Source organism: Sinohyriopsis cumingii, chromosome 15 (genome assembly GCF_028554795.1).
Source record: "Sinohyriopsis cumingii isolate HCF-2022 chromosome 15, ASM2855479v2, whole genome shotgun sequence".
NCBI lineage: Eukaryota > Metazoa > Mollusca > Bivalvia > Unionida > Unionidae > Sinohyriopsis > Sinohyriopsis cumingii.
Genome location: NC_142975.1, coordinates 48,007,975 through 48,035,584, shown reverse-complemented (window position 1 = coordinate 48,035,584; position 27,610 = coordinate 48,007,975). Strand labels below are relative to the sequence as shown.

The following is a 27,610-nucleotide window of genomic DNA, read 5'->3' as shown; positions in this document are numbered from 1 at the left end:
AAAATAGTTTGATCAATCGTCCACTTCAACGTATCATGTGGTGTTACAAAGAGTGACCATCGGCGTGCAGTATCCTGAGAGAAAGTCAAGGGGATTCCATCGGTTCTTTTGAAGTGATTTCTTGCAAAGACGACAGGATTGTGTCTGGCACCAGTTAAATCCATCCGGTCATCTACAACGACATCTCAGGAAAAGAAGAAGAAGAAATTCAACTGTGGTCTACACGCAGAGGGCATCACCGTAATGCCAGTGTCGTATACATTACCCAATATTTGTTTCAAAAAGTAAAGCGCATCGCACCGTCAGTCTCAATGCTCACTACGTATACTTGTTTAAAAGCCCTAGAGATAAAGCGCAAGTGCATGTGTCAGCAAACAGGTAGGAATTCCTTGGCGGGCGTATGTGTATGACGATGCCACTCAAACTTAAGAAGTTCTATTAAAAAAACTTAATTCAGTCGAAAACAAATTCACAAATACGTACACTTCTTGTCTTAAACACTAGTCTCAAAGAATTCTTGCCATGGGTTACGGTGACAGCACGTCAATACTTTAAGGCATCATTCACATTACCCATCAAAGCAAACACTTTTTGACAGACATAGAGTTGCCTTGACGGAACAGGCAGATCGCCGTATAGACACTATAACCGAAAATCAAATCATTTTCCAACTTGGAGGTAGCGGTTCTCTAGGATGAGTCATCATTCGCTGCCTCTTATGATGGGATCATAATGCCCCAAACGTTACCCCCAAGAAAAAAGCAATACCCTCCCCAGCGTTCCCAGAAGAAAAAGACCAGTCCTGCCAAGACCCGGTCACAGCACAAGGAACAAGTCCCCCCAAAAAGTCCCACAAAATGACCACAGAAAACAGCTTCTTCCTTAAAGAGAGGCACTGCGGACAGGACGTTACCCTACATTCCCAAGCCACGGCCTGCAACGACGGTGACCGCCTCTCCGGTAGTCTAAGGTTCTTCCACTTCACCGTTGCTAGTGATGCCAGCCAAACCTAATTTGACACACGTCTTTCCTAATTTGATGGACTTCTTTTCCGTCAATGACACCCTACTCCTCCCTAGCTGCTGCGGCAGCTGATACAAAAGTACCATATTCCCAAAAGCAAAGTCCAAGAGGGATTGGGTATGTTACAGAGTTTCCTTGACTTATAAAAGCAAGAACTCCCCAGATTGCGTCCGTTGAGAACACCTCAACGTCGAGTGATGCCTACAATAAAGATGAATACGACGGACCAACAATGTGTGGCAACACATTTCACTACAAAAAAGACCCGTGCCAGAGGATGGGTATCAGTGCTTTGTGCTCCTGAACGGAAAAAGATGCCACCTAAAAGAAGTGCACACCATCAATACAGGTGTTTTCCTGTCCATAAAAAGAAAAAGAAAATGACAGTCTCATCGTTTGAATCCACATCTTGTTAAACCTCTAGCTCAACATAGTTCACCCAAGAAAAGACCCAACCATCACAAAGAAAAAGAGGAGGAACCAAAAGGGATGATTGTTTATGTTAATTTCGTTACCACAGCGTCTTAAAATGTTTCCTGGTCTTTTACCAGGAATACAAAAGAAATAAGATAAAAGGACGTGTGTCAAGGGATGAATCTTAGTGAATTTTTGCTCCTGAACGAAAAAAGACGTCACCTAAAAGAAGTGCACACCACCACCACTCTCTAACCAAAAAATGAAAGAAAAGGAAAGGACATCCTCCTCGTTTAGCCAAACATTGGGATGTGTTTTCCGTACTGTCAAAAGTCTCTCCACCCATACAAAAAAAAAATCATTCAAACAGCCTCCAAAGACGTCATCAGTACCGTGTGATAATGTTGTCTGAATGTCTTGAAATGAACGATACCTTTGTCTAAACAGCAGAAAGAACGGTTCTCCAAGCGTCTAGAAGTTCTCAGCCATATAGGTCAAAAGAAAATATCCATTCATCCAATTAAAAAGATGTTGGTATAACGCGGAGATATTGTACCCCTGATAGGTTCCGTTGTTAAAGGGCTAGCGGGAATAACGCTAGGAGTATTCCTGGGAGGTGTTTTACCTATGGGTTTAAGATAAAAAGAACCAAGAAGACAAAAGGAACCTCTGGGGTGAAACTATCTCAGACGTGTACTTTGGAATCTGATGGAAGGACGAACTACAACTTTTATACCTTACAAACGATGGATGGAATTACATCGTTGACAAGAACAACGCACCACGCATTTATCTTCGTATCCTCATCTGACCAAGATGTTCCAGTTACAACACGAATTACAGTCGTTGGGAGATCGCAGTTATTTATCAGAAACGGAAATATCGCAACGGCTTCAACTCTTTCGTTAGAAAGCTTTAGACGAAACAGCTCTACTGACTATTTCAAGGTCCTGATGAAAAGTCTACCACCACTACTACCCCTAGTAACAAAGACCTATGCAGCCACACGGATGTCAGAGGAAGAAGACACACGATTAGTCTTTAAAACACCGTCAGCGACTCCCATACCTAGTAAGATGACAGAGTCCTTCTTGACCTCTTCCCCCACTCAACAACAAGACGAACTCAAAGTTTGGGTTAAAAAGATGATGTCCACTCCTTCTTCGACATAAAAGAATACAAAGAAGGGAAAACAGAGGTAAAAAAAAGAAAGGAACAGAAAAGTCATCCATTACAGCCACCAATACCCTCGACTTTTATGTGCAAATTTCGGCAGGCTATTACTATAACGGTCAACATTTGGTGGACACGACTGCTTCCATGTTCGAAGAACTGTTTGGCAAACACCTAGACAAACTCAAACGAAGTGTCACCATCCAGTACCATAAAGTAGCACGTCGCCTGGTAATACAATTTAAGGATTCCCATACGTTGTCCATCAGTTTTAATTCTACTGTTTGAAATTTTGGGTGGAGACAAAACAATGGCTTCAAATTGCAACCAAAACATCAACAGCAGCATGGAATTTTACAAGCATTTTCGTTACCCTGTAGAACAAAACGAAGAAATGAATTTGAACTTTGTGTACTTTTTTGTGGTGGAGTACAATGTGGTGGGACACAACCGCACCGTTACTAACAGTCATTCCTTTCAAAGTGGATTCTGAAACATAGAATGACGAGGAAGGTGGGAACATCTATAACGTTAACAGCGAATTTGTACATCCTCACTAGTTACTCACCAGTGAGCCGCATTTCGAAACTATCAACATTGATATAAAAGAAGATCTCGGACAAAATATTCCATGGGAATGTTACGGTGAAATTCCATTTTCGAAAACGATTCTCTAACAACTTGTAAATCATGTATCCAGTGTACCGATGAGTCGCTCCACTGCGAGCCATGGTTTAGGAAATATGCTGAAATCTGCGTTTCGTTTGATGGCACCCGTCATGAAACCGGCGATGACACGAGGATTGCACGCCTTGAGAAAATCCGCTTTGACGCACTGAAAAAAATGTCTCTAAAATGTCATCATCGACAAACAATACCCAAAAGAAACCTTCCTGATACCAGGCAAACATGTCTTGCTTCAATCAGGAAAGACATTTTGGGATCACGAGAAACTCTTATAAATGCGGTGATCGCTGCCGAATCCAAGCATTACTTCCTCCCTCGTGGCACAGCAAGGACAAGGAAGAAAGAGACGACAACGAAGACACCCTTTCAGAGGACTTCACACAAACGGTGTCAGAACGACAATGAAAAGAAGTACCGTTAGAGAATTAGACGACGTTAATTATTAAACAAAAAATGATGGACCGAGAGTCTTTCATATGTTCCAATTTGGAACTGAATCTGTTCGCAATGCAAGCCACGATAATGAGGATGAAAGAATCACACTGAGTAGAATTGCATCCCATCTCCTCTGTAAAGGACTCAGCTTCCATCAAATTCGAAATCAAACAACAGCCTGAAAATTACATTGATCTGAATAGCAATTACTTGTACATAAAGTCAAATTTCAGGATACGAACATCAATAATTTAGGCGGTGAAGATGAAGTAGCTCCTGTCCACAATTTCATGCATTCCTTGCTCAGCGGAAGGATTTATTTTTAAATAACAAACTGGTCAGTAGCAACATGGATACTTACTCTTACCAAGCATACCTAGAAAATCTATTGACGTGCGGAAAAGAAGCCACGAACAGCCGTCTAGATGCCTACGTGGTATACAAATCTGACACAGCAAACAAGTTTGACATCACCAATTTACTGAAAGAATATGAAAAGATCATCGCACACCAGAATGCGGGGTTCATCGAACGTCGAGAGAAAATCCTACTAGGACTATCGTTAGATCTATACCTCGTTGGATCTCTTGCATTTGGACATGTCGTTGCAAGACGAGTATTTGCGGAACGGAGCGGATCCCCGCTTTAGACTAAATCGAAATAGCGCCGCATTCCATTTGACAGATGGTGAAGCTACGTCCGATTAGAAAACCATCATTGATGAAGACAGCGTGGAAGTGTTACCTAAAGTGGGAAACGACACCAGTGACACTTTGAGCAGAATATACCAGATTCGACAAATGGAAGTGAAAACCTTCACCATTCCCAGAGGACATCGATCCATGATCGAAGATCATCTGTTTCAAGAACAATTACCTAAACGTTTAATCACTGGTATCGTCGAGAATTCCCCCTTCAACGGATCTCTCTAAAACAATTTTTTCAATTTTCAACACTTCAGCGTGTCCATAATTGAAGTCAGTCGAGATGACAAAACCTTGTGTACCAGACCCTTCAAACCTAACTTTAGTGCCAAGAACAATTACTTGAGGTCGTACATGTCCCTGTACGAAGCCAATGGACAGTTAGAAACCAACACCATTCACGGCATTCCGTACGATGTTTATGCAGGAGTTTATGCTTTGTGGGCTTTTACCAAGGCAGTGACGTGGATCATTTTCACCGTATAAAATCCGGCCAACTTTCCCTGGAACTTAAGCTTGAAGTGAAACTGAATGAGACGGTGACCGTCCTTTTGTATGCCGAATTCGACAACACGATAGAAATTAACAGTTTGAGAGAAGTGATTCTAGATTATTGGAGGCTATGAAGACTTTTGTCCCTCTTTGAATGGTGGAGACTCTTTGGAAATGGAATGAGAGGAAGTCGGCCATGGTGATGTCTAGATGGCCAGAACAAGAAAAACATTTAGTGTCCTGTTTTGCTAAACATCTGGAGGAAAAAAAAATACAGGGTTGACCAAGAAATATTGTTGTCGATGTCATAACGATCATCCCAGTCAAAGTCAGCACCATAAATGCTTGATGATGAGTCTAAAAGAAAATTGGACGAGTATCTGGATGATGTTTGGGATCTCATCTTGGGAGAAAGAGTGTTGCATAAGTGGTATAAAGACCTTCGTGATCATTCCTCCCCTCCTCTGAGTGCTCTAGAGATTCGTCGCATCGAATCTCTCCTTGCACAGAGTGCGGTGAGAAAGCCAAGAGACGTTTACTTGACAGAGATTCTCAAACAAAAAGTCAGAGAATTGAATTGATAACTTATCATTACCTGTTAAACAAGAAAAATAATATTACCTGGGAACTTTATTACCTTTTATAAAATAGTTCGTACACCGCTTCTTGGAATCCTGTGGTGTGCGCTAAAGATAAACGTCCTCATATCGAATCTTGAGACCATCAAGCTTATGTGATCAACACGGACTACGTTCATCTCCTAAGAACTCACTGAGTGGCCTTCTACTTTCCACACGATATGGAGTATTTTGATTCGTATAGATTGCCGCCTTTGGATGACGAAATCATCGACTTCATCGGAAGAAATGCCCAGACGACGCGACTCAATAATGCGAAATTACAAGTCACATATTCCATGGTCTCTGGACAATATTGTGTGTATTGTTTTCATCAACGCAGTCTTGGATATTCTTTAGAACATTTAGTGATTTTTTTTTTTATCGTGACTCTTCTAGAAACGATCAAAAAGGAGATAGCTGGTTTTGTGGCCATTATGGATATATCTTGTCTTTAGCTAGGAAACGTAGTGTACATCAATGGCCAAAAGACCTCCATAAGAGAAAGTCTAACGTGTCTTCACAATATTGCCGACCTTGTCAAAAAATATTATTTGAAAAAGTTGTGTTGATGTTACTTATTTGTTGATTGTTTGTTGGTTGAATAAAGTTTTATTTACCAAAAGGTTGTATGTGGTTTGTTTTAAAATATGAAAAGTGTATAAAGATATATGCTGTTTCACTTCTCTCTATCCCTCTACATTAGATGAGCTATAGCGCTCCGAACAAAAAACCGCAGGGATGTTGTCTATCGCGTCCGCGCTTTATAATATAAAACGGTGCGATCTCATGTCTGGCCATCTATTGTTGACTCGTCAACTCGTGAATATGTCTTCAAAACTAGGTAAGCTGAAATAAGCCCTTGTCCATTTACATTATGTCAGGCAATACATGATGCCAAAGCCTGAAGAGATAGAAAATGTCAGGATGATTTAAGCTGCATAAGACCTTATAGAAGAGGTGTTTAGAGAAGAAATTAAAAAGGAGCAAGAAGAGTGGACAGAGAAGTATAGATTTCAGAAGCAGCAGCAACAGCATCAGAAGCAACAACAGCAGCAGGAGCCACAAAGAAGCTTTGTTGACTTTAGAGCGGACACTAATGAGTTTTCCTTCTCCTTCCGAAGAAGTAGATCGTATCCCGTCGGAGAACTTGCTTTAATATCAGGCGTAAGAGAGATTGCCAAAACTCTTAACAAACAAAACAGTCCTTTTTAGAGCTACCCCAAAACTCTAGAAAAGACATACTACTCTTTTGCTAAGCTTGTATGTATTTGTGTGTTGGTCTGTGAGTAAGTTTGTAAGTAATGGGATAGAAGTGTGTCTACAGACACTTCGCTTACCTGGGTTTGTAAGATAGAATGTGTGTGTGTGTGTGTGTGTGTGTGTGTGCGTGTGTGTGTGTGTGTGTCTGTGTCTGTGTGTGTGTGTGTGTTTTATGGTTGTATGTGTGAATGATAATAAAATGTGTCTTTAGGAAAAAAAATGAATATGAAAGTTTCTTGTAGGCCCGCGCGGTCCATGTTTTGGTTGTTGTGTATGTATTGTTAGTTTTCGTGTAAGGGTGTGTGTTCCTTCACTTCGTGCTTCAGGGATATAAAGCGGAACCTTCGTCAGTATGGCTACCCATCGTTGTCTTGTCAACATCCAAAATGAGCAGAATTTCCAAACTGTTGAAACTCCAAATGCACCTGGAGTATGCTCGCCGCTTGCTGGATGAGCTGGCTATAGAGGCGATCCAGGAAGAAGCCACTATAGAAGAGCAGGAACAGAAAAAGAAAGAAGAGGAGGAGGAAATGGGAAGGACATCTTGCCTCAAGTTATCCTTAGGCAAACATGTGAAGTCAAACCTGCGGTGAGGATACAGTCACCTCCACAACGTCAGCCACCACCAATACTACCACTACCAATACCAATGGTCCCTAAGATTGAAAGAATTGGAAAGGCAGAGGTAACAGTGGGATCCTCAGCATCGGTAGGAGGTAAGAAGGACACATCATCCACGGTCGTGGAATAGACGAAGGAGGGAAGTCTTCACTATCCGTCAAAGTGAGAATTGGGATGATGAAGACACTCGTCAACCATCTGCGCTCCCAACCACACACATAAATTGGAAGAACGATTGGAGCCACCGTTGCGTGTTTGGTACCTTTCCTGGGAGCTTCAGGCATTAACCAGGTGTATTTGGATTTTAGAAAAAAACAGTCCTTCTTAGGATAAATCTTTTGAAAAGAGAAACTGATCAAGTCGTCAATAATATTAGTGTGTGTGTGTGTGTGTGTGTGTGTGTGTGTGCGTGTGCGCGTATTTGTCTTTCCCTTAACAAAAACGCAAGTCTTTACACTAATGAGTGTTTGTTTTGTATGAAAACACTAACTCACATGACTGGTGTATTTTAGGTGATGGTGTTGTTTTTTTATATTAAGAAAAGCTTTCCTTCTTTAATATGTGATGGTTGGGAAGGATAAAGTTATTTGTTGGTAATAATGTGTTATTTGACAAAATTTATTTTAGGCTAGCGCTATTTTCTCTATGGATTTTTTGGTATGTGATATGTATAGTTAGTGTGAGGGGATGTTTTCCTTCACGTCCATGCTTTAGGTATATCACGCATAGAGCTCGTCAATCGTATCATTCAACATTAAACAGTTAGAGATAGCTAACAATATCTTAGAGAAGTTACAGAAGTTGCAAGGCGTACTGGATGATTTGGGGAAGGTAGAGGAAATGCTAGTTAGGTTGGAGTATGGCTTTTATAGTCCCCACACTCAACACTTTGAGGAAGGCAAAAGAAAGACTAAAGGAACTCATCAAACAGGGGAAGAAAAAAAGGATCAGGAGGAAAAAGAACAGATGAGAAGATATAACGAAAGATTAATGAAAGAGGAAGAAAATGAAAAGAGAAAAAAGAGGACAAGGAGAAAGAGGAAGAGGAAGAAAATAATGATAAGAGGACGAAGACAAATTTAGTGAAGAATATAAGAAACTGGTGGAAAACAAGAAGAAAAGAGAGACAGTAGAACAAGAACAAGCCCAATGACCCTTTTTAGTGCCACTAATATGTCTGGAAATGATGCCTATTCTTTTTTGTTTAAATATATTTTAGTCGGTTGTATAGTTGTTTGTTTGTTTATGTATGTCAATGTCCTAACCATGTCTCTATTTTGTTTGTCCCTAGAGTATTTGGGTCAGCCCCCTTGCAACACTGTTCTTCGCGATTGAGGTCAGCTCCTTACAACATTGTTACCAAAATTTCCCCAATGCCCAGTACCGTGACGTCAACCTTGTTAAATTCCTATTGTCTCTATACAGTCCCAATACATTGTCAGTACACATTCCCTATGTTAGATTTCTCTTGTCCGTAGAGTATTCATCCCGTACAGTATTATAGACCAGCAAGTTGTTCTCCACCTTTTTTTCTATTTTTTTTATTTAAAAGGTGGAGAACAACTTGCTGGTCTAACAGTATTACAAACGATCAAATTTAACATTAAAATCCCTTTGTCCGTAGGGTTTCTCCATTAACTATTTATATCTTGGATGTACCTAAAAGAATAGGCACAGTTATTTCAGAAAGGTGTGTTTTAATAGAGGGTAATGTTGCCGATGATTATTAGAGCACTTTCGTTGCAAAATCTTCATTTTCGGAGTTGCATAGTTTTGCGCGTTGTAAAACTCTTCAATTTCGGTAGTATGCAAATCTTGCTTGTAGTTCGCAATCCCATAATGCCTAAACACAAATGATCGGTTTTGGAAAACATCGGAACTTCTTAAATTTGGCTTCGCATAGGGCGCACAATATCCTTGCACTGGCATTGGTTATACTCCACATTGCCAAACCAAACCAGAAACTGTATTCTCTGTCAAAGCAAGGGAGATGACTCGAATAGTCATCAGTACTCCCAACCGATCGCCTTTCCTTTGCATGACTATTGGTTAATGCGTCAGACGGTCTCAGAGAATACCTGACGGACACTCGAGGCAAATTATTGAAGTAAACAGATATACAACCATAGTCAAACATACCATCTTCTTGACTGTGAAACTGTCAAAGCTTATGAATTACAGTATCTTTAACCTCGCCATTTGTGAGTTTTTTATCAGATTCATACAAAGATCGACATCAGACATACCGTAAATCCAATATACATACTTTAAAAAAAATTTATATAGAAAGCTTTGTCGTTGAACTTTTATATCCGGTTTCGGTTTCACTCGGATATATCTTAACGTGGCCGCAATGGATAACTACAGTATATTTTGGTAAGTTCATTATTGATGTTAGACTACGTGATAAAAATGTAAACATAGCTGTTATGTTAGATTACACAAAAGACAGTCTGTTGTAAACACGAGGGCCCTGTCATGGACATGTACATAACAATCTTTAAACCCGGTTGGTTGCTGATTTCATGTATGTACTGTAATCAATGGACACCTGAGACGGTATTGATGCTTGCATGTTAATAACTCCCCCTTTGCGCACAATTATACCCCCCCCCCCCACTTCACCTCTAAATATGTTTTGGCCTACATCCGTTAAACGTAAGAGCTGACCACTATAGGTTTGCTTACACCCCACCCTCGAGAATAATTCTGCTGGAACCCCTGATTCATAGTGAAATCCATCTCAAATTCATAGACAGAGTTATACAAAAAGATATATTATTTTGGAAAATGGCATCGAATTATCTGAAATTATAGTTACACACATACATACCTGCCCCTTCAGAGGTTGAGAGATCCCCGGGCCACTTAGAGTATTTAAGGCCCATAGAAAAGTACACAAGGAGGTATTTTTTTTAATTATTTTCAGAGTTTTGTGGCCCCTTAGGGTTGAGGCCATTTGGCTCTCAGATTCAATTTTGATAGGTAACAAGTGACAAGTGACGGTTTGTTTGTGTGTGTCTACATTTTCTTTAGCCAATCATATGACCTATACAGTTTAATAACGTCTTACACACTCCTGTGATTACATTGTGCATGTTGGGTTCAACATTCTTCTGTTAGAGTTAACTTTCTTTGCATGACGCTTAGAAAAACAGTGCATGAATTAAGTTAATTTCTCTAACAACATGGCCACTAAATAACGTATCAAGTAAGTAGTGAAGGGGGGCACTTTACGGACAATGGGAATTAGCATTAAAAACACCCCTGGGTCAGTTTACGGACAATGGAAATTTAACATGGCGAAAAATCGTGGGTCAGATTACGGACAAGGGGAATTAACATGGCAAAAAATCGTGGGTCACTTTACGGACAAGGGGAATTTAACATGGCGATAAATCGTGGGTCACTCTACGGACAAGGGGAATTTAACATGGGATTTTTTAAAAAAAATTTTTAAAAAAAGGGGTAGGCAATGGAAAGGCTATCTCTTTTCGAGAAATATGGGGGCCCTGAAAAGGGCCTTTGGGTTTTCTTCTGCTTCTAATTTCTTCTTTTTCTCCACCAAGTTCTTATTTTATCTCCTATACTCTTTTTCTTCTTTTTTTCTCCTCCTCTTCTTTCCTCTCTTCCTCTTCTTTCTTCTCTTCCTCCTCCTCTTCTTTCTTCCTCTTCTCATTTTCTTCTTTTTCAATTTTTTCGTTCCATTTTGTGACGATCGTCGATAAATACCTATGTATCTATAATCAGCTGAAATTCCTATGAAATCCCACTATCTATTTATAGCTCCAACTTGTGGGTTTTTCCTTTGGAAAATCCCACTATCTTTTTATAGCCTCAGCTTGAGTGACGTTCCTGTTTATGAATTCTAGTATATATGTATAGCTACAAAATGTGGAAATCCCCAAGTCGATATTTATAGTCTCGAAATTTCCAGCGTCAGTGACGTCACTGTACTGAACACTAGGGATAAAATATCAACAGTGTTGCAAGTGGCTGACCTGAATACGCGCTACTGCAGGTAGGTAGGTAGAGTGTATCTGATAGGGATAAAGTGAGTTTTATACGGACAAACAGAGACCAATAGACACACACAAAGTACACACACACACACACACACACAAACACACAAACACACACACACACACAACGTACGCGCGCCGACATACACACACACACACACACATACTCTCTCACACACACACACACACATACACACATAGAAACACACAACGTACGCGCGCAGACATACTCACACACACACACATAAACACACACTATAAAATAAATAAAATTAGTAACTACTTACAATATCAACTTCTGTGACGATCGTCGATAAATACCTATGTATCTATAATCAGCTGAAATTCCTATGAAATCCCACTATTTATTTATAGCTCCAACTTGTGGGTTTTTCCTTTGGAAAATCCCACTATCTTTTTATAGCCTCAGCTTGAGTGACGTTCCTGTTTATGAATTCTAGTATATATGTATAGCTACAAAATGTGGAAATCCCCAAGTCGATATTTATAGTCTCGAAATTTCCAGCGTCAGTGACGTCACTGTACTGAACACTAGGGATAAAATATCAACAGTGTTGCAAGTGGCTGACCTGAATACGCGCTACTGCAGGTAGGTAGGTAGAGTGTATCTGATAGGGATAAAGTGAGTTTTATACGGACAAACAGAGACCAATAGACACACACAACGTACGCGCGCAGACACACACACACACACACACAAACACACAAACACACACACACACAACGTACGCGCGCCGACATACTCACACACACACACATACTCTCTCTCACACACACACACACACACACACAGAAACACACAACGTACGCGCGCAGACATACTCACACACACACACATAAACACACACACTATAAAATAGATAAAATTAGTAACTACTTACAATATCAACTTCTGTGACGATCGTCGATAAATACCTATGTATCTATAATCAGCTGAAATTCCTATGAAATCCCACTATCTATTTATAGCTCCAACTTGTGGGTTTTTCCTTTGGAAAATCCCACTATCTTTTTATAGCCTCAGCTTGAGTGACGTTCCTGTTTATGAATTCTAGTATATATGTATAGCTACAAAATGTGGAAATCCCCAAGTCGATATTTATAGTCTCGAAATTTCCAGCGTCAGTGACGTCACTGTACTGAACACTAGGGATAAATATCAACAGTGTTGCAAGTGGCTGACCTGAATGCACGCTACTGCAGGTAGGTAGGTAGAGTGTATCTGATAGGGATAAAGTGAGTTTTATACGGACAAACAGAGACCAATACACACACCCACACAACGTACGCGCGCAGACACACACACACACACACACACATACACACATACACACACACACACACACATACAGAGGGAAGAGGAGAAAACAAACCCCAAATATACTATCAACACAGAAGGGAGATGATACAAACCCCAAATAAACTATCCACACAAACGTACGCGAACGCATACAAACCCCAAATATACTATCAACACAGAAGGGAGATGATACAAACCCCAAATAAACTATCCACACAAACGTACGCGAACGAATACAAACCCCAAATATACTATCAACACAGAGTGAAGAAGTAAAAGTTTTTTGAAAGCACCTAAGCCCTCACCTGCAATGACCAACTCTGCCAAACACCTACACCCCACCCCACCCCACCCCACCCCACTCCCAACACTACAAAACCCATTTAACCCGTTATTTTATGGCATCAGTGTGTGATTTAGGAAACATCAAGACACAAAATAATGGAGGAATAGACTGACTATTGTTTACCGACTTGCATGCCTAAAGAGCGTGCGTGAAGGAAAACATCCTTCCATTTCAATTCTAACTAAAACATGATCCAGAGGGATAGAGATAGGTGAAAGGGCACAATTTCATAAAGTGTGAGTAGAAAACAAAACACGCCATCCTTATTATACAATGTCAAGACCAAGAGACACGTATGTGTTCTTTCTGGTCTATTCTCTTTTAGAAGGTAGTATGAAATTTCACATCAGGGCCAACGCATCGGCTCACATTGTCAATTTTTCCATTTCCATGTCTTTACTGGCACAAGTTCTTCATCATCTTCAATTTCTTCTTCTTCTGAATCCCTCTTCTCTGTTTCGTCTTGTTTTTGTTTATTCTCTTTTCTCGTAGGGCACTCTGAATTCCAGTGTCCTTTCTCCTGACAACGATATTAGGTATCTTGACTTTTGTCTCTCTTTCTTAGACGAAGCAGGTATTCTGGAGACAAATACCCATTTACCTTTGCAGATATAGCAAACTTCATTAGCACTTACACACTTTCGTATGACTCTCATCAAATCAACGACCAAAAGAGTAAGTTTTGTTGCCACTTTCGCATGTCAATTATGCTTTCGTATGACTTTTAGCAAATATTTGACCAGCAGGTCGATCTGTGCTGACTCTTCCATCTTTGATCGTTTGAGAGCGGAATGAATACTCTGACGCTAAGACACTCTCCTTATATACAGAGACCTGCTGCGTATGAAACCTAGTCAAATGTAATTTTGCAATAAGATGAAACGATTTCATTGAGGAAGTAAAAGGCAATGATGTACCGTATCGCCTCACACAAAACCTGAAGTGTTAGTTCAAATCCGTGTCAGCGATTTCGAAGACGACATAACTGGGCTTTAATCAATGCTCTCCATTTCTGCCACAAAACCACGAGTCCTGATTCACGCCAAAAGAAATTTCGTTCGGTCCATAAAAAATAGTATCACATCTGAGAAACGCAAAAACGAACTTCCAGAAAACTGAGAACGACGGCTTACACCTACAACGTAAATGTATGAGTTCAAGTAGTGCGTAAGACTTAGTCAAATTAAATTTTTATAGTCAAGACGAAACGATCTCTTTTCGAAGAAGAAAGCAGACACCAAACGACAATGGCGATCCGTGTCACACAACACTTTTCAAAATGTGTATGATCAGAGGTTTATTTAGCGATCTGCACGGTTAAATTAAATGTTGATGTATTTTGCAATAAGACGGACACAATTTCCATGGGATCGCCCATGGTACGATTGTTCGTGCATTAGTTTAATTTTTAAAAATATTTTTTTTATATAAATCGCCTATAGGATAGACCCAGTAAAGCATGGCCATTCTCGTCACTGTCTGAATAGCTACTCAAGTCAATTCGAAGCGAACGCGGTAAGAAAATAAGTATAGCCAATGAAATGGCTTACAACGGGTGATGCATTGTTTTGTTCTAGGACTGTGTGGCATAATAATCCCTATGTTCTTGCGTTGTTACCATTACAGTGCAGACACTGAAATGTGAACTTACAAGCCCTCTTTGTGTGTGTGTGTGTGTTGTACCATTTCCTCTTACCACATCAAAATACTGAGCGTCACAGTATTGGTTCGCGTTTTCAAGCTGACCATTTTTTTATATCTCACTTAAACATTTCGACATAAACACTCACACTCACATCGGTAGAATCAGAACAAACGTGTTACAGTATTGAGGGGCATGTTATCTTTTTTTTTCAAACCAATAAATTTGGGGTTTGTATGAAGTAAAGAACCGAAAGTACAGTGAAACTCAAGGATGATGACCCAATCTGTCTGTCTATTGATGCATGTATTTACTTAAGAAGAAATATGACCTCTAAAACACAAAGAGATACGGCAAGCATGATTAGATTAAACACAACGATGTTTTTCCTTCACGCCTGTGTAATTTAGAGTTTCAATCGTCTTTGAACACAAACTTGGTCTCCTTTTGTAGGGCTTGAAATAATAAAAAAAGCTGAAAAATCTTAAGCACTTTGCTATAGATAATTTCATCAACAGACTAAACAACATAAATACCGTTACAACAATAGAAAGCCTTAAATCTTCTATCAAAAAGAAATGCATGAAAAAAATTAAAGATTAACGATAACTAACCAATGAAACCGAATTTAACAAAGGCAATGACATGTGAAGAAATGCCTCTCACTTTGGAAAGGTAGGCGAATGTACTCTGTCATGCACCATCAACTTGAAAAAAATTATAAACAGAGAGAAACCTGAATTCAAAATTCAGTTGTTTTTTTTCTTCAAAATTATTTCGTTTCTTTTTTCTTTTTTTTGGAACAAATCTAAGCACTAATATAGAGTGGAAAAGGGAAAATGCACATACAAGCTTTGATATTTCTGAAAAAATGAGGGGATATTCCTAACGTTCATAACCACCTATATATGCTTGGACTTGTCTGTGACTTATCCACAAAACAAGATGTACATATTTCTGGTCAAGCTGCAAGTGTGTGCGTGTTTTTGAAAATGGTAAAAACTTGGATATACAATTTTCTCGTGACACTTATAAAGTGAAGAGTCTGTGCAAGTGTCAAAAGCCAAAGTCATATAAGTTTTGTATTTTGTACGGCTTGTAAAGATTTCCACTTTAGGAAATGTGAAGTATCACAAGTTATTATCACAAACAGAAGTGGAACATAGGGGCTTGCAAGAAAGAAAATAACCCAGACAGTTCGTGTCATCAAGAGTGCTAGAGACGGTACCCGAACTTGCTTGCTTGCTTGCTTACTTGAATTAAAGTGATTTTCGCTCTAATGGAGCATGTATCACTGGTTTAATAACGCACCGCGTGATTTTTAATTACTCCTGGGGAAGGAAAGAGAGCCTCATCCCCCAGGCTTTTATGTACTCACAGACTATTTTTAAATTTAGCCACTCAGGTGTAGGACTAACTAGTCCTTAACAACCTGACTGAAAGGCTTTACACATGAGTGGGAATTGTCTCACCACACACTCATTTTTCTGTCCGAGCGTGGTAAAGGAGGAAAAAGGTGCTCAGCAAGACAGCCATGGATGTTAAGTACTCACCAAAACGCTAGCCCGTACTTATTTCAAATCAAGTCGTGTCACCAAAAAAGACGACTTGTACGACATCAAAGGCATTGTCAAACGCAGAATGCCTCAATGCTAACTGGCTAGGTCTGCATTTCTTGCTCCCGCTGCTGTTGCGTATATTTCTTCCCTCCACACCGAGTTCTGGGCCTAATTATTTTAATTTCGTTGTACCCGAACTTACATTATCCATATTATCACCAACAAAAAAAAACAAAAAAAAAAAAAACGCACACACCTAAAAGAAACATTCACTCACTTTTTTACAGAATATTACTATTTTTAAAATTTTGATAATCGACGGAAACGAACAACTTAGAGTCACACTTTCTAACCAAGATAAAGAAATCATGTGCTGATAGACTCACTTCTGTATTTTTTCTTCTAACTGACTAACATATCATAGGCAATGGAATGTTATTTCTTTTCGAGAGTATGGGGTAGCCCTGAAATTTTTTGGGAACTTGAAGCTATGGCGATCGCTTAGGTTATAAGATGGCGGCCTCCTCTGACGACAGGCTTTCTCACAGGATAAGGTCTGCTTCTTCGGAAAAGAGAAGAAGAACTCTTTGGTGTCGATACGACAATCGACAAAGCCTCTGTCAGGTTCATGCTGCTGCTGTTGCTGCTCTCTCTCTGCCGTTTATGAAGTCTGTACTTCTCCATCCATTCTTCTTTCTCCTTCTTGAATTCCTCCTTGAAGAGCTCTTCTTTCAGGTCTTCAGTGACTTTCAACATTATGATATTGTCTATCTCTTCAGGTCTCGGTATCAGACTTGTCATGACCCTATGCAAATTCACATAGGCTTCGTTCAACTTGGCTAATCTTGAGCACATCTTCGTAGGAAGATAAGTTAACAATGGATGGGCAGACTGGAGACTTCCCCGTTTGTATTGTCAAAGGGCGGACGTGAAGGAAAACATTGCTACACGGTTTTCGAGCCGGAACGTTCAAATAGTGTTATGGGAGGGATAGAAAGAAGTCAAAGAGCATCAATTCAACATTCCTATAGCCAAACAAACCACAAAGGCATTTTTTTCTTCAAAACACAACATTTTTTATTCATGCTAACAAACAACTCTAACATTTTTTTAACAATAATCTAACACTATAACATCAAACATTTTTTTCAAATACCAAACGTTTTTTTAATTCACACTCTACTTTAAACAGGGCTGACAACGTTGTGAATGAAATTGTGATTTCCACTGTTGGAAATCATTAGGCCATTGATGGACACTACGTTTCCTAGCTTGAGACAAAAGATAAGCATAATGGTCACAAAACCATCGATCTACTTTCACATCGTTTCTAGCAGAAGAACGAGGATCGAAATGAGTCACTAAATGTTCTAAGGAATAGCCCAGGCTGCGATGATGCAGAAAATACACACAGTACTGTCCACACACCAAGGAATCTGTGCCTTGTAATTTCACATTATTGAATCGGGTGGTTTGAGCATTTCTTCTCATAAAGTCGATGATATCGTCTTCCAAAGGGGGCAATCCGTACGAATCGAATTATTCCACACATCCTTCTTGAGGAAAGTAGACGGCTACCCAGTGGGTTCCTGGGAGATGACTGTCGTCCGTGTTGATCACGTAAGCTTGATGGTCTTTAGGTTTGCGATGAGGAAGTTCATCTTTAGCACAGACGACAGGATTCCAAGAAGCCGTATACGAACTGTGGTTCAAAAGGTAATAAAGTTCTCAGGTATCCATTTTTTGTTTTTTTTCTTAAGTCATCAATTCGATCCTGACTTTCTGCTTGAAAATGTCTGACAAGTAATCGTTTTCTTCGCCTTGTCTCCCAACTCTGATCCAACAGAGCTTCGATGCGATGGATCTCTTGAGTTGTTAATGGAGGACAACAATGTTCACGCAAGCCTTTATACCACTGTTGTAACACGTCTTCTTCCGAGATGAGACTCCAAGCTTCGTCCAGATATTCGTCCAATTTTTCTTCTTGACTCAGCATTAGCATTTATCGTGTTGAATTTGACTGGGATGATCGTTATGACATCCATAGCAATCTTTCTTGATCAATTCCTTAATTTTTTTCTGTCAAGACTATAGCATAACAGGAAACTATATGTGATTCTTGTTCTGGCCATCTGGACTTCATCATGATGACTTCTTCGTCTTTGTCTTGGGGTTCTCCTTCCACAGGATCTTCACATTCCATGTCCAAAGAATCCCTACTATACAAACATTGATAAAAGTCTTCCATGACTTCTAATAGTGTAGAATGACTTCTCTCAAACTGTTGGCTTATATCGTATTGTCCAATTCAGCATACAGGAGGACGTTCACCGTATTATCTGCGCGTAGATTTTCTGCAAACTGAAATTCCACACGGATCTGGCCGGATTTTATAGGGTGAAAATGTCACTCGTCGCTGTCTTGACTTACAATTCGTTAGAGAACCGTTTTCGAAAATGGAGTTTCACTGTAACTTTCCCTTTGGAGAAGGGAATATTTTGTCCCAGATCTCCTTTTATAGCAATGTTGACAGTGTCTAAATACGACTTACTGACGGGTAAATAGTGAGGATGTACAAATTCACGGTGTACGTGATAGGTGTTTGCACCTTCCTGGTCATTGTTTGTGGTACTATCCACTTTGAAAGGAATGACACGCAGTAACGGCACAGAGGTGTGTCCCACCACGTTGTACTCCACCACATCGGAATACACAAAGATCAAATTAAGTCCTTGGTTCAGTTCTACCGGGTTTCCAAAAGCTCTGTAAAAATCCATATTACTTTTGATCTTGGGGCTCATATTGTTTGCGACCATTTCTGCATGTCCACCCAAAATTTCAAACAAACTACCATTGAACCTGAGGGACAATGTGTCCGTATCTTGAAATTTGATCACGAGACGATGAGCCACTTTATGGTACATAATCTTCACACTTTTTTTGGCTCTGTTCAGTGCTTTGCCAAAGGCTAAGTTGAACCTGTCCGCAATAGTGTCCACCAAATGTTCACCACTAAAATAATAACCTGAAGGAATTTTCAAGGTGTAGATAATGAAGGCTGGATTGCTGGCTGCTCCTGTGTCCCCTAAAAACCCGATTTTGTTGATTTCTTCCTCCAATTGGGCATTCAGGATTTCCACCTCGAAAGTGTTTTGCTTTTCGGTGATGTTTTTGATTTGTGTTGGGTGAATGATTTCCACTAAAGCCACTTCCCAATGGGCTTCGTGATCTAAGGGGATGGCTTGAGGTAATTTGGCCGTGTAACAGCACAACGTGTTGTTGGGAAACACCTCCATGGAACTGTCACTGGGTAAGGTTAAGTAAAATTGGCTGTTATTGCTCATAATTCCAGAGTTTTGTGGCTCTCCGAGGCGATACTGGAAGTCAGAGGAGTGTCTCCGCCCAAAATGGAGTTGTTGTTGGAGTGGTGGCTGGCACTGACACTGGACACAAGGTTCCCGTGGTTCCCGTTCGAGGAGAATTTCAGGGAGGGATTGGGAAGCAGGTAATCGATGTAACTGCTCAATACAATGGTCCACAATTGTTTGTCTCCTTGTTGCAAACTCAAATTGGCGATGGCTGCCCCGATGACACAATACACCACGAAGATTTGGCAGAAAAAGACGATCTGCGTTTTAGGCACACGTTCTCCACACTACACCCACAAGGGTTGTTTTTGTAAATCTTGCAGAGAAGAATTGGGTGAAGGAGTGATCGCAGTAGCTGAATCTGTGTGAAAGGGAATGATGGTCACTTCTTTTTATAGTCGATGACGTGCGAAGCGTCGATCCAAGAATGATAACTGGTCGGATATCCTTTCCAACGTACTTTGACTTCTTTGACGTCGTTTGCCTACTTTACGGTTTCTGCCAGTTAGCACTCCACCCACCTCGAGAACACAAATAACATCTAGTCAACAGCCGACTATACCTAACAAACAACCCGTCCCGGAAAGAGTGGTGGCAAAACAAAGGTCCAATTATCTTAGACAAACGGTATGGCAAACTCAAATGTAATTATCGGAGGCACTACGTTCTTTTCTCACTCCGATACTACAGGCAATCTCAGCTGAAATAACAACCACAACAACAATAACAGCGACAGACACCATAGCGGCGGATTTGAAACTATCTGAAGAATTAGTATCAGAACCAGAAAAAGAAATTGAGGCGGTTGAGGAGGAGGAGGGGGACGCTGACCCTCGTTGAAAAGTACACCGAAATGGGGCTAGATCAAGCATTGTATGACGTCAACATAGCAGGGCAGTTTATTAGAGCCATACAATACGTTGCCTACAGATCTCTAGACAACTTTAAACCAAGACCTTCTCAATGGGATTAGGGGTCAGAGTTCTTCCCCAATTCTACAGACAAACCTACACTGGATACCCCCCTCAGTCAACTGGTAGAAGCCGCTGCTTACATTACCGCCCATCATGGCTACGCATTTCCTGATATCAAGAATCATGTGACTAGGAGTGCGGGAAAGAACGTGAAAGCAAAAGAGAGACGTGTTACCTTCTAACAGAAAAAACAGACTTTTTTTAGGGCTCCAAAAGATTGCTTTTTATTAAATAGGGAACCATATTTGGCTTGGTATCCCTCCTTGACTAAACTATTCTCGAAACAAACTTGACCCATTGGAACACTGCAACAAACTTAACTTTTTAAACCTAACAGTGACCAAACTGGTATATGTCGCTTAGACATAATAATTTAAATAAGATCAGTATGGCTATTTTTATGTACACTAAGAACTAATATTAGACAGATATGTAAGGAAATTTAACAGACTCGTTAGATTTGAACTAATTGCACAGGTGGTTAACACATTATTGGTACTTATTATTGTCGATTAGCAAAAAACAGAACTTGATTTGAAATAAGTACGGGCTAGCGTTTTGGTGAGTACTTAACATCCATGGCTGTCTTGCTGAGCACCTTTTTCCTCCTTTACCACGCTCGGACAGAAAAATGAGTGTGTGGTGAGACAATTCCCACTCATGTGTAAAGCCTTTCAGTCAGGTTGTTAAGGACTAGTTAGTCCTACACCTGAGTGGCTAAATTTAAAAATAGTCTGTGAGTACATAAAAGCCTGGGGGATGAGGCTCTCTTTCCTTCCCCAGGAGTAATTAAAAATCACGCGGTGCGTTATTAAACCAGTGATACATGCTCCATTAGAGCGAAAATCACTTTAATTCAAGTAAGCAAGCAAGCAAGCAAGTTCGGGTACCGTCTCTAGCACTCTTGATGACACGAACTGTCTGGGTTATTTTCTTTCTTGCAAGCCCCTATGTTCCACTTCTGTTTGTGATAATAACTTGTGATACTTCACATTTCCTAAAGTGGAAATCTTTACAAGCCGTACAAAATACAAAACTTATATGACTTTGGCTTTTGACACTTGCACAGACTCTTCACTTTATAAGTGTCACGAGAAAATTGTATATCCAAGTTTTTACCATTTTCAAAAACACGCACACACTTGCAGCTTGACCAGAAATATGTACATCTTGTTTTGTGGATAAGTCACAGACAAGTCCAAGCATATATAGGTGGTTATGAACGTTAGGAATATCCCCTCATTTTTTCAGAAATATCAAAGCTTGTATGTGCATTTTCCCTTTTCCACTCTATATTAGTGCTTAGATTTGTTCCAAAAAAAAGAAAAAAGAAACGAAATAATTTTGAAGAAAAAAAACAACTGAATTTTGAATTCAGGTTTCTCTCTGTTTATAATTTTTTTCAAGTTGATGGTGCATGACAGAGTACATTCGCCTACCTTTCCAAAGTGAGAGGCATTTCTTCACATGTCATTGCCTTTGTTAAATTCGGTTTCATTGGTTAGTTATCGTTAATCTTTAATTTTTTTCATGCATTTCTTTTTGATAGAAGATTTAAGGCTTTCTATTGTTGTAACGGTATTTATGTTGTTTAGTCTGTTGATGAAATTATCTATAGCAAAGTGCTTAAGATTTTTCAGCTTTTTTTATTATTTCAAGCCCTACAAAAGGAGACCAAGTTTGTGTTCAAAGACGATTGAAACTCTAAATTACACAGGCGTGAAGGAAAAACATCGTTGTGTTTAATCTAATCATGCTTGCCGTATCTCTTTGTGTTTTAGAGGTCATATTTCTTCTTAAGTAAATACATGCATCAATAGACAGACAGATTGGGTCATCATCCTTGAGTTTCACTGTACTTTCGGTTCTTTACTTCATACAAACCCCAAATTTATTGGTTTGAAAAAAAAAGATAACATGCCCCTCAATACTGTAACACGTTTGTTCTGATTCTACCGATGTGAGTGTGAGTGTTTATGTCGAAATGTTTAAGTGAGATATAAAAAAATGGTCAGCTTGAAAACGCGAACCAATACTGTGACGCTCAGTATTTTGATGTGGTAAGAGGAAATGGTACAACACACACACACACACAAAGAGGGCTTGTAAGTTCACATTTCAGTGTCTGCACTGTAATGGTAACAACGCAAGAACATAGGGATTATTATGCCACACAGTCCTAGAACAAAACAATGCATCACCCGTTGTAAGCCATTTCATTGGCTATACTTATTTTCTTACCGCGTTCGCTTCGAATTGACTTGAGTAGCTATTCAGACAGTGACGAGAATGGCCATGCTTTACTGGGTCTATCCTATAGGCGATTTATATAAAAAAAATATTTTTAAAAATTAAACTAATGTACGAACAATCGTACCATGGGCGATCCCATGGAAATTGTGTCCGTCTTATTGCAAAATACATCAACATTTAATTTAACCGTGCAGATCGCTAAATAAACCTCTGATCATACACATTTTGAAAAGTGTTGTGTGACACGGATCGCCATTGTCGTTTGGTGTCTGCTTTCTTCTTCGAAAAGAGATCGTTTCGTCTTGACTATAATTTGACTAAGTCTTACGCACTACTTGAACTCATACATTTACGTTGTAGGTGTAAGCCGTCGTTCTCAGTTTTCTGGAAGTTCGTTTTTGCGTTTCTCAGATGTGATACTATTTTTTATGGACCGAACGAAATTTCTTTTGGCGTGAATCAGGACTCGTGGTTTTGTGGCAGAAATGGAGAGCATTGATTAAAGCCCAGTTATGTCGTCTTCGAAATCGCTGACACGGATTTGAACTAACACTTCAGGTTTTGTGTGAGGCGATACGGTACATCATTGCCTTTTACTTCCTCAATGAAATCGTTTCATCTTATTGCAAAATTACATTTGACTAGGTTTCATACGCAGCAGGTCTCTGTATATAAGGAGAGTGTCTTAGCGTCAGAGTATTCATTCCGCTCTCAAACGATCAAAGATGGAAGAGTCAGCACAGATCGACCTGCTGGTCAAATATTTGCTAAAAGTCATACGAAAGCATAATTGACATGCGAAAGTGGCAACAAAACTTACTCTTTTGGTCGTTGATTTGATGAGAGTCATACGAAAGTGTGTAAGTGCTAATGAAGTTTGCTATATCTGCAAAGGTAAATGGGTATTTGTCTCCAGAATACCTGCTTCGTCTAAGAAAGAGAGACAAAAGTCAAGATACCTAATATCGTTGTCAGGAGAAAGGACACTGGAATTCAGAGTGCCCTACGAGAAAAGAGAATAAACAAAAACAAGACGAAACAGAGAAGAGGGATTCAGAAGAAGAAGAAATTGAAGATGATGAAGAACTTGTGCCAGTAAAGACATGGAAATGGAAAAATTGACAATGTGAGCCGATGCGTTGGCCCTGATGTGAAATTTCATACTACCTTCTAAAAGAGAATAGACCAGAAAGAACACATACGTGTCTCTTGGTCTTGACATTGTATAATAAGGATGGCGTGTTTTGTTTTCTACTCACACTTTATGAAATTGTGCCCTTTCACCTATCTCTATCCCTCTGGATCATGTTTTAGTTAGAATTGAAATGGAAGGATGTTTTCCTTCACGCACGCTCTTTAGGCATGCAAGTCGGTAAACAATAGTCAGTCTATTCCTCCATTATTTTGTGTCTTGATGTTTCCTAAATCACACACTGATGCCATAAAATAACGGGTTAAATGGGTTTTGTAGTGTTGGGAGTGGGGTGGGGTGGGGTGGGGTGGGGTGTAGGTGTTTGGCAGAGTTGGTCATTGCAGGTGAGGGCTTAGGTGCTTTCAAAAAACTTTTACTTCTTCACTCTGTGTTGATAGTATATTTGGGGTTTGTATTCGTTCGCGTACGTTTGTGTGGATAGTTTATTTGGGGTTTGTATCATCTCCCTTCTGTGTTGATAGTATATTTGGGGTTTGTATGCGTTCGCGTACGTTTGTGTGGATAGTTTATTTGGGGTTTGTATCATCTCCCTTCTGTGTTGATAGTATATTTGGGGTTTGTATGCGTTCGCGTACGTTTGTGTGGATAGTTTATTTGGGGTTTGTATCATCTCCCTTCTGTGTTGATAGTATATTTGGGGTTTGTTTTCTCCTCTTCCCTCTGTATGTGTGTGTGTGTGTGTATGTGTGTATGTGTGTGTGTGTGTGTGTGTCTGCGCGCGTACGTTGTGTGGGTGTGTGTATTGGTCTCTGTTTGTCCGTATAAAACTCACTTTATCCCTATCAGATACACTCTACCTACCTACCTGCAGTAGCGTGCATTCAGGTCAGCCACTTGCAACACTGTTGATATTTATCCCTAGTGTTCAGTACAGTGACGTCACTGACGCTGGAAATTTCGAGACTATAAATATCGACTTGGGGATTTCCACATTTTGTAGCTATACATATATACTAGAATTCATAAACAGGAACGTCACTCAAGCTGAGGCTATAAAAAGATAGTGGGATTTTCCAAAGGAAAAACCCACAAGTTGGAGCTATAAATAGATAGTGGGATTTCATAGGAATTTCAGCTGATTATAGATACATAGGTATTTATCGACGATCGTCACAGAAGTTGATATTGTAAGTAGTTACTAATTTTATCTATTTTATAGTGTGTGTGTTTATGTGTGTGTGTGTGAGTATGTCTGCGCGCGTACGTTGTGTGTTTCTGTGTGTGTGTGTGTGTGTGTGAGAGAGAGAGAGTATGTGTGTGTGTGTGAATATGTCGGCGCGCGTACGTTGTGTGTGTGTGTGTTTGTGTGTTTGTGTGTGTGTGTGTGTGTGTGTGTCTGCGCGCGTACGTTGTGTGTGTCTATTGGTCTCTGTTTGTCCGTATAAAACTCACTTTATCCCTATCAGATACACTCTACCTACCTACCTGCAGTAGCGCGTATTCAGGTCAGCCACTTGCAACACTGTTGATATTTTATCCCTAGTGTTCAGTACAGTGACGTCACTGACGCTGGAAATTTCGAGACTATAAATATCGACTTGGGGATTTCCACATTTTGTAGCTATACATATATACTAGAATTCATAAACAGGAACGTCACTCAAGCTGAGGCTATAAAAAGATAGTGGGATTTTCCAAAGGAAAAACCCACAAGTTGGAGCTATAAATAGATAGTGGGATTTCATAGGAATTTCAGCTGATTATAGATACATAGGTATTTATCGACGATCGTCACAAAATGGAACGAAAAAATTGAAAAAGAAGAAAATGAGAAGAGGAAGAAAGAAGAGGAGGAGGAGGAAGGGAAGAAAGAAGAGGAAGAGAAGAAAGAAGAGGAGGAGAAAAAAAGAAGAAAAAGAGTGTAGGAGATAAAATAAGAACTTGGTGGAGAAAAAGAAGAAATTAGAAGCAGAAGAAAACCCAAAGGCCCTTTTCAGGGCCCCCATATTTCTCGAAAAGAGATAGCCTTTCCATTGCCTACCCCTTTTTTGAAAAAATTTTTAAAAAAATCCCATGTTAAATTCCCCTTGTCTGTAGAGTGACCCACGATTTATCGCCATGTTAAATTCCCCTTGTCCGTAAAGTGACCCACGATTTTTTGCCATGTTAATTCCCCTTGTCCGTAATCTAACCCACGATTTTTCGCCATGTTAAATTTCCATTGTCCGTAATCTGACCCAGGGGTGTTTTTAATGCTAATTCCCATTGTCCGTAAAGTGCCCCCCTTCACTACTCAAGTATGATATAGCGTCCTAGTCTTCATCATCGTAATAGTCACGACAATATGCAAAACAGAGTGTACAATTGATAATTAATTGGGGGGGGGGGGGGCGGGGGATGCCAAGGCCTTGAGTCAGACCTAGTGCCGGATTAAGGCTTTCCAGGGCCCTAAGCACGGATAATAGTATGGCGCCCCTCCCCCTCCTACAAAATGTCAAACTAAAAATAATATTAAAAACTAAAAGGGTGGGAAAATGCCAGTGTTGTCATCATTCCAAGAAATATACTCCTACATGCAGATCGAAACGGTCATATTTAGTTCATTCAGTTTTATCATCAACAATTCGAATTTGTTTCTGGTGCCTCTGTTGGGCTGGTGCCCTAAACAAGTGCTTAATAGGTAATCCGTGCCTAGTCATCCCCTGTAACTTTTGGTAAAGAAACAAAACTTGCATACTTAAAAATGCAACTATCTACCCATCTACAGTTCCGGTGGCCTAAGTGGTATGAGCGTTCGCCTCAGATGTGGGAGGTCGTGGGTTCAAACCCCGACCGAGTCTTGCCAAAGACTTATAAGAATGTTACTAACAGCTGCCTTGCTTGGCGCTCAGCATTATGAGGTTAGGGTTAGGAGTGGTCGGCCTGGCGTCAGGATATAGTAACTGGGTGAGACATTATGATAGATGTCCAGCGGCGTCGCTAGGGTTGGTGTCACCCAGTGCGGTAAACTCATGGTGTCACCCCTCCAGACTTCCACCATGGATTTCTTCTTCTTAAAATAAGTCCACTGTGCTAGTCATGTATTTAACTATGATCGGTTATCCGCTTATGAAATCCGACTAGACCGAGCAGTGTGTGCTCTGTAAAATTTGCAATTTTTCATTTTGGTGTCACCCCTCTGAGATGGTGTCACCCGGTGCGGTCCGCACCCTCCCCCCCCCCCCCCCCGCACCCCCCTAGCGACGCCACTGTAGATGTCTAGGGCTTGATGCTCCAGTGCTGTACATCGCTATAAACTGACACACTGCAGACATCATAGCGATATGACAGCAAAATTGTTAAAGCTACGTTAAAAATCCAAATCCACCCACCCACCCACACGTATCTCGTTTTCTTTGTATATACCTGGCTACACATGGCAGGAAGAAGGAAGTTACCTTACGTTTATTCGTGCTTCCTAACTCTCGGTGACTAGTCAGTTGATCCATACATACATACGCTGTTAAACGTCCTGACCCACTAGGCATTCTTTATTTCCTGTTG

General features: G+C 40.1%; 1 protein-coding gene across 4 annotated transcripts in view; it reads left to right on the top strand.

Annotated features, from left to right (window-relative positions):
• LOC149781752 (G protein-coupled receptor 157-like) overlaps nucleotides 1-27,610 on the top strand; it is a 94,458-nt gene that overhangs the window by 11,567 nt on the left and 55,281 nt on the right. For 3 of the 4 annotated variants that reach the window (XR_016414780.1, XM_089935875.1, XM_089935873.1), the window contains exon 1: nucleotides 9,480-9,805. The exons of the other annotated variant lie outside the window; for it this stretch is intronic. The gene's annotated coding sequence lies outside the window, so the exon portion shown is untranslated. Of the gene's footprint in view, nucleotides 1-9,479; nucleotides 9,806-27,610 lie in introns of those variants that run through there. 4 annotated transcript variants of the gene reach the window in all.